We start from the raw sequence: 7,810 nt of genomic DNA on the forward strand, positions 1-7,810 counted from the left end.
ATGAAAAACTGTATTCAAATAAATTCGACAATCTAGGAGAAATGGACAGATACCAAGAACCACATCACCCACTTAGATTAATGCAGACAGATATTAAGAAACTCTACAGACTCAATCAAAAGAAGAAATAGAAAGGTCATTAAGAAGTTACCAACCAAAAAGAGCCCTTGAAAAACTTGACAGACCCAAATCAAAAGAAGTAATAGAACAGGCCATAAAGAAACTGCCAACCGAGCCCTGTCTCTGACTTCGTCGGCACTTAACAATGGACCCCCAGGAGGACGACGTGCAACCCCCAAAACAGCAGCCAATGATATTTATCTGTGTAGAATGTAACACGGAAAATGAAATAAAATCCAGGGATCCAAGCAGATGCCGAGAATGTGGATACAGAATAATGTACAAGAAAACGACTAAAAGATTGGTGGTGTTTGATGCTCGATGAAGCGTGAATTCAGAGAACATCTGCATGTGTGCTGGATTTGCCATGCTGCTTCACTTTGTTGTATGGCTTTCGGATAACACACTCCGAATGTAAGTTAGACATGTGGTCTCATTTAGTTTCAAAACCAAATTGTATTTAGGTATCTATAGGTGCATTGTGTAAATAAATTATTTTTCATTCGATAAAAAAAAAGAAAGAAAGAAAAAAGCAACTACCAACCAAAAAGAGCCTTGAACCAGAAAGTTTCACAGGGGAATTCTGTCAAAATGTCAAAGAAGATCTGACACCAATACTAAACAAACTCTTCTGGAACATAAAGACAATGAACTTCCAAACTCATTCTATGAAGGCAGTATAACACTGATCCCCAAACCAGGTAAGGAGCCCACAAAGATGGAAAATTATAGACCAATATATCTCATTAACATAGATGCTAAAATCTTCAACCCAAACCCTGGCCAATATAATACAACAGCATAAAAAAAATCACTATGACCATGTTGGATTCATTCCAGGTATGCAGGGATGGTTCAACATTTGAAAAACAATAAGCGTAATCCACTACATAAACAAGGTAAGAAATAAACACCACAAACAATAGATGTAGAAAATAGACGTAGAAAAGGCATTTGACAACATTCAACACCCATTTTTGTTCAAAACACTGAATACAATAGAAGATAAATTCCTCAACAATAAAAAACCATATGTGAGGGACCAACAATAGGGAAAAGGTAGACACATTCCCACTGAGAGCAGGGACTAGGCAAAGATGTCCCTATCATCAATCTTATTCAACATTGTGCTGGAAGTTTTATCTAGAGCTGTCAGGGAAATGCAAATTAAAACCATATTGAGATACCACTTTACATCTACAAAGCTAGATCAAATTAAAAATACAAAACAGAAAACAACAAATGCTGGAGAGGGTGTGGAGAGATTGGAACTTGTATACACTGCTGGTAGACTTGTAAATACGTCCAGCCACTGTGGAAAATGATACGGCAATACTTAAAGCAACTGGAAACTGAAAGTCCGTATGATCCAGCAATACCACTATTAAGCATATACCCTAAAGAAATTAGAGACACGACACAAGTGGGGGTGTGCTCTCCCAGGTTCACAGCAGTGCAGTTCACAATAGCGAGAAACTGGAAGCCTCCCAGATGCCCAACAATAGGAGAATGGATAAACAAATAGGTGCATATACAATGGAATACTATGCATCCCTAAATAAAGCGATGAAAGCATGAAGCACTGCATGACAGAAAGGACCTGGAAACCATTGTGCTGAGTGAAGTAAGTCAATCACAAAGGAACAAGTATTGCATGAGTGCACTAGTATAAGAAACGCCAACTTAACAAATCTCAGGAACCAACTCCTGAACAAAAGGAGAGAAGGTTACCTACCGGCCATGAACCAGACATCACTTCTTTTTGTGCACTTCACAAAAGCCGACATGAATGAGGAGACCCCACATTATGTGGGGTCACTCCTTCAAGAAGGGGAATTGGGAGATGACCGTCCACTCAAGGTTATACAACATTGACACAAGTCTGGGAAAATCAATGGGTCCCCAACAGGAATGGAAGAAGCTTTCCTGAAATACAAGCCAAGACTATGAGAGGGGACCACCTACACTGTGGAGTAGGTGCTAGTAGTTCTGTTGGTGAGTATGTGGGTGATTGAGGAGAACTAACTACGCAGCGGGAAGGGAAGCTAAACAATAAATGTAGGGAACCTAGGGGGACAACGGGCTTGATTTTCGGTACCTGGGTAGACACTATGACCTCGTTTCTGCCCAACCTTTGGTGAACCACACCATAGAGTAAGCACCAGGATGATCACAGAAGCTGACCTTGCAGGCAGCACGGCAGGATGCTGGAGCTACACCAGAAGGACTTCACTAACATAGAGGCCCCACTGAATGACCTGAACCCTACCTCAAAGCTGCCTGCAGCCTTGGACTAAGGGCTGGGCTACTTGGATGGGAGAGGAAGCAGAGAGTGGCCACCCCAGGATTGTGGAAGTGGCATCATTGGACCTTGGGGGGAACCCTCGGCTTGGTGGGTGTCCAGTGGAAGGATCACCATAAATGTAGCACCTCAGTGCCTACCCTGCAGTGACTTGACAGGTTGGGATCCATTGAACAGGGACCTATACTTGCCCCCCACTGGCATCAGTCCCCATACTTAGGATCAACAGAGCCCAGTCGAATGAGAGATGGAACTGTGTGGGACAAAAACTCACAGGTTGCTGGTCAAGGTGAAACTGCACACACAGAGACTCCTCCTACAGACTGTGTTTGGAGTGCTGGGTTATTGGGAAAACTAGTGATCACAACAGAGTAATAGACATATACCCCAGGGAGGTGATTGATAATGCTGCATTTCTTTAAAAAAATCATTTTATTGGGGGCTCGTACAATTCTTATCACAATCCATACGTACATCCATTGTGTCAAGAACATATGTACATTTGTTGCCATCATCATTCTCAAAACATTTGTCTTCTACTTGAGCCCCTAATAGCTGCTGCTCATTTCCCCCCTCCCTCTCCACTCCTCCTACCTCATGAACCCTTCATCATTCATAAATTATTATTTTGTCATATATTACCCTCTCTGATGTCTCCCCCCACCTTCTTCTCTGCTGTCCCATCCCCCAGGGAGGAGGCTATACGTAGATTCTTGTAATCAGTTCCCACTTTTCTACCCCACATTCTCTCCACCCTCTAGGCATTGCCACTCTCACCACTGGTCCTGGAGGAGTCATCTGTCCTGGATTCTTGTGTTTCCAGTTGCTATCTGTGTCTATGTACATCCTCTGGTCTAGCCAGATTTGTAAGGTAGAATTGGGATCATGATAGTGGAGGAGGGGGGAGTAAGTATTTAAGAACTAGAGGAAAGTTATATGTTTCATCATTGCTACCCTGCCTGGTTCATCTCCTCCCCACAACCCTTCAGTAAGGGTGTCCAGTTGACTACATTGGGCTTTGAGTCTTCACTCTGCTCTCATGCCAAACCATCCATCCAGTCAATAGCTAATTGATATGATATGATTTTTTGTTCCTTGATGCTTGATACCTGATCCGTTTGACAGTTCGTGGTCACACAGACTGGTGTGCTTCTTCCATGTGGGCTTTGATGCGTCTTAGCTAGATGGCCGTTTGTTTATCTTCAAGCCTTTAAAACCCCAGACACTATATCTTTTGATAGCTGGTCACCGTCAGCTTTCTTCACCACATTTGCTTATGTTCAATGCTGTATTTCTTTGCTTATATGAGTGTTTTTTGCTTTCCTGCTTGTAGCTTGGTGTTTTGTGATTTTGTTTTTTAAATTTTCTTTGTGTGTGTGTGTTGTTTGGTTGCTGATTGGCTTATGATTGCTATTGATGCAGTTGATATTGTGGTCTTGTGAATTTGCCTTATTAGGACCGCCTAAGTTAAAACCTGAGATGTGCAAACTCCATGGGCAAGGAGATGGAGTCTGGGCTCCTACTTAACTTTAGCCCCAAGTCAAGAACACTTAGTTATGATAACATGCCCCTGATCAACACTCACCTTCATGAAAGGATCACTACATGAAATATAAGGATGCTACAGCAAAGTGTGGTGAAGGAATTAGATGGTGTCCGGCTATCAATCAGTCTATTATATATCTTTTTCTTGTAAAAATGCCATTTATCCCTCATAGAGGGGCTTAGGAGAGGAGATGGGTTAATTAGGGTGTGAGGTAGTATCGATGAAGAACACAGCTTTCCCCCAGATCCTGGATGCTTCCTCCCCCCAACTACCATGATCCGAATTCTACCTTGCAGGGCTGGATAGGACAGAGGCTGTACACTGGTACATATGAGGGTTGGAGATACAGGGAATCCAGGGTGGATGATACCTCCAGGACCAAGGGCGTGAGGGACGATGCTGGGAGAGTGGAGGGTGAGTGGTTTGGAAAGGGGGAACTGATTACAAGGATCCACATGTGACCTCTTCCCTGGGAGAGGGACAGCAGAGAAGGGGGGAAGGGAGACCCCGAATAGGGCAAGATATGACAAAATAACGAGGTATGGATTACCAAGGGCATATGAGGGAGGGGGGAAAAGGGAGGGAGGGGGGAAAAAAAAGGAGGACCTGATGCAAGGGGCTTGGGTGAAGAGCAAATGCCTTGAGAGTGATTGGGACAGGGAGTGTATGGGTGTGCTTTGTACAATTGATGTATGTATATGTATGGATTGTGGTAAGAGTTGTTGGAGTCCCTAATAAAATGTAAAAGAAGAAAAAAAATGCCATTTATATATTTGAAGATCAGTCTATTATCTTAAAGGCTTGTATTCAAACAAGAAGTCATTTAAGTGAGGAGTCACCTAAATCCACATGGAGCAGAAAGGATCAGAACTAAATTATGAACACCCAGTTTGTAGAAGGGTATGGAGGACAGTGGGAGGCCCAAACCCATCTGCAGAGTATCTAGCCAGGCTGAGTCATTGGCAGACCCACTCTAGTCTATCAGGCAGAAACCACTGTAATCTTGAACATGCTGAATCAAACTCAATGTTTGGCCAGATGACCTCCCTACAGACTTGACCTGAATTGGTTCTGTGTGCAAGTGTCTCTTACTTGTTCTGTGACAGAAATTTCCTCTCTGGCTTTTGGGATATTGATGAAGTCTTTTCTTTCTCTCTCATCTATCTATCTATCTATCTATCTATCTATCTATCTATCTATCTATCTATCCATCCACCATCCGTCTATCTATCTATCTATTTATTATTTTAACATTTTATTAGGGCCTCATACAACTCTTATCACAATCCATACATATACATACATCAATTATATGAAGCACATCTGTACATTCTTTGCCCTAATCATTTTCGAAGCATTTGCTCTCCACTTAAATCCTTTGCATCAGGTCCTCTTTTTTCCCCTCCCTCCCCCTCTCCCCTCCCTCATGAGCCCTTGATAATTTGTAAATTATTATTTTGTCATATCTTGCCCTATCCGGTGTCTCCCTTCACACCCTTTTCTGTTGTCAGTCCCCCAGGGAGGAGGTCACATGTAGATCCTTGTAATCGGTACCCCCTTTCCAACCCACTCACCCTCTACTCTCCCAGTATTGCCCCTCACACCCCTGGTCCTGAAGGTACCATCCACCCTGGAGTCCCTGTGCCTCCAGCTCCTATATGCACCAGTGTACAACCTCTGCTCTATCCAGAATTTCAAGGTAGAATTCGGATCCTGGTAGTGGGGGGGAAGCATTTAGGAACTGAAGGAAAGCTGTATTCTTCATCATCCTACGTCGCACCCTGTCTGACTCATCTCCCCTCCTAGACCCCTCTGTGAGGGGATCTCCAGTGGCCGACATATGGGCTTTGGGTCTCCACTCTGCACTTCCCCCTTCATTCACTATGGTAAGATTTTTGTTTTTTGATGATGCCTTATACCTGATCCCTTTGACACCTCATTATCACACAGGCTGGTGTGATTCTTCCATGTGGGCTTTTTTGCTTCTGAGCTAGATGGCTGCTTGTTCACCTTCAAGCCTTTAAGACTCCAGACACTATCTCTTTTGATAGCCGGGCACCATCAGCTTTCTTCTCCACATTTGCTTATGCACCTGTTTGTCCTCGGCGATCGTATTATGGATGTGTGCAGCCAATGATATGATTTTTTGTCCTTTGATGTCTGATAACTGATCCCTTCGGAACTACATGATCACACAGGCTGGTGTGTTCTTCCATGTGGGCTTTGTTGCTTCTGAGCTAGATGGACGCTTGTTTATCTTCAAGCCTTTAAGACCCCAGACGCTATCTCTTTTGATAGCCGGGCACCATCAGCTTTCTTCACCACATTTACTTGTTCACCCGCTTTGGCTTCAGCATTTGTGTCGGGAGGGTGAGCATCATAGAATGCCAATTTAATAGAAGAAAGTATTCATGCATTGAGGGAGTGCTTGAGTAGAGGCCCAAGGTCCTTTTGCCACCTTAATACTAAACCTGTAAATATAGACACATAGATCTATTTCCCCATCCTCATATACATATTTGCATGTACAGGTCTTTTTCTAGACCTCTATAAATGCCATTTGCCTCCTAGCTCTTTCCTCTATTTCCCTTGACTTTCCTCCTGTCCCACTATCATGCTCCATCACCACCAGGGTTTCAGCAATGCCTCTTCGTTACATTACCCTTGATCATGTCCTGCCAGGTCTCCCACACCCACCTCACCACCAATTTGGATCCCTTATTGTTCCCTTATCCCTGGGTTTTTTAACACCCCTTCCTTTCTCCCCACCTCCCCCTTCCCATTTCACCCCCGGAACTCCTGACCCCATTGTTTTTCCTCCAGATTGTTCATCCAGCCTATCTTATTTAGACAGACCTGCACAAACATAAGACAGAGCAAAACCAAGCAACAATATACAACAAAACAACAACAAGCCACTGACAAAGAACAAAACAAAACACAACAAGAAAGAAAAGCTTGTAGTTAGTTCAAGGATCATTTGTTGGCCTTTAGGAGTGTTTTCCAGTCTAATCTGTTGAGGCACCATGCTCTGGCCCCAAAGTCCACCTTCAGCATTCCCCGGGAACCTTGCCACTCCATTCCCTTGCTGTTCTGCTGCACACCCCCAGTGCTGTGCCTCGGTGTGGTGGGATCAGGTCGGGTGCAATTCCCACACTGTCTCCCGCAGGGCCATGGGTCAATGAGGGACATCATGTCTCATAGTGGGGCTGGCCATGTGGTGCTCTCTGTGGACTGGCTGCTCTAATTGGGGTCATTGTCCTCAAGCCTGGTGGGCCCAGACGTGTTCCACTCTCTCCTACTCCCCCTTCATCTGCTCCTGTGTGCTCTGATCAGATATGTCCTTCTCCCAGAGCTGCAGATTCAATGATGGTTAATTTTAAGGCAAATTTGAGGCATAGTAATTTTTTATATAAACAGAGTATTTAAGATACAGAGACACATAAAAGAAAACTCCAATGTTATATTACACTTGAAGCTCTTGTTCGCACATGCGTCTCTGTGTATCATGGTCATCTTTTGTTGTTCACTATCAGAATCAGGGTGAAAACTTCATCCCCACACAGAGAGACTCACACCCTCTGCATTGAGTGGGTGTATTTTCAGTTTTGAATGTCGACTTTGGAGGTGCAGGGATGTGAGCAGAGGAGTCCTGGGTGTATCCAGCAGGGACCTCACTCCTGAGCGGAAAGGGTAAAGTGCATGTACAAACTATCTCCTTCTTGAGGAGCTGGGCTCCCTCCTGGGGGAGGGCACAGACACTTCTGTTTTGTAGCAGCTGGAGGACAAGACACCGAGGCGTCAGGTCGTGCAGATCCACCGTTGGGACTCGTGGTCCCCCA

The 7,810-nt window shown here is 44.2% G+C and overlaps 1 pseudogene; it reads left to right on the top strand.

Moving 5' to 3' along the window:
• Positions 1-247: 247 nt before the first annotated feature.
• Positions 248-445, top strand: LOC142429665 (DNA-directed RNA polymerases I, II, and III subunit RPABC4 pseudogene; annotated as a pseudogene).
• Positions 446-7,810: the final 7,365 nt, after the last annotated feature.

The sequence above is a fragment of the Tenrec ecaudatus genome, chromosome 16 (genome assembly GCF_050624435.1).
Source record: "Tenrec ecaudatus isolate mTenEca1 chromosome 16, mTenEca1.hap1, whole genome shotgun sequence".
NCBI lineage: Eukaryota > Metazoa > Chordata > Mammalia > Afrosoricida > Tenrecidae > Tenrec > Tenrec ecaudatus.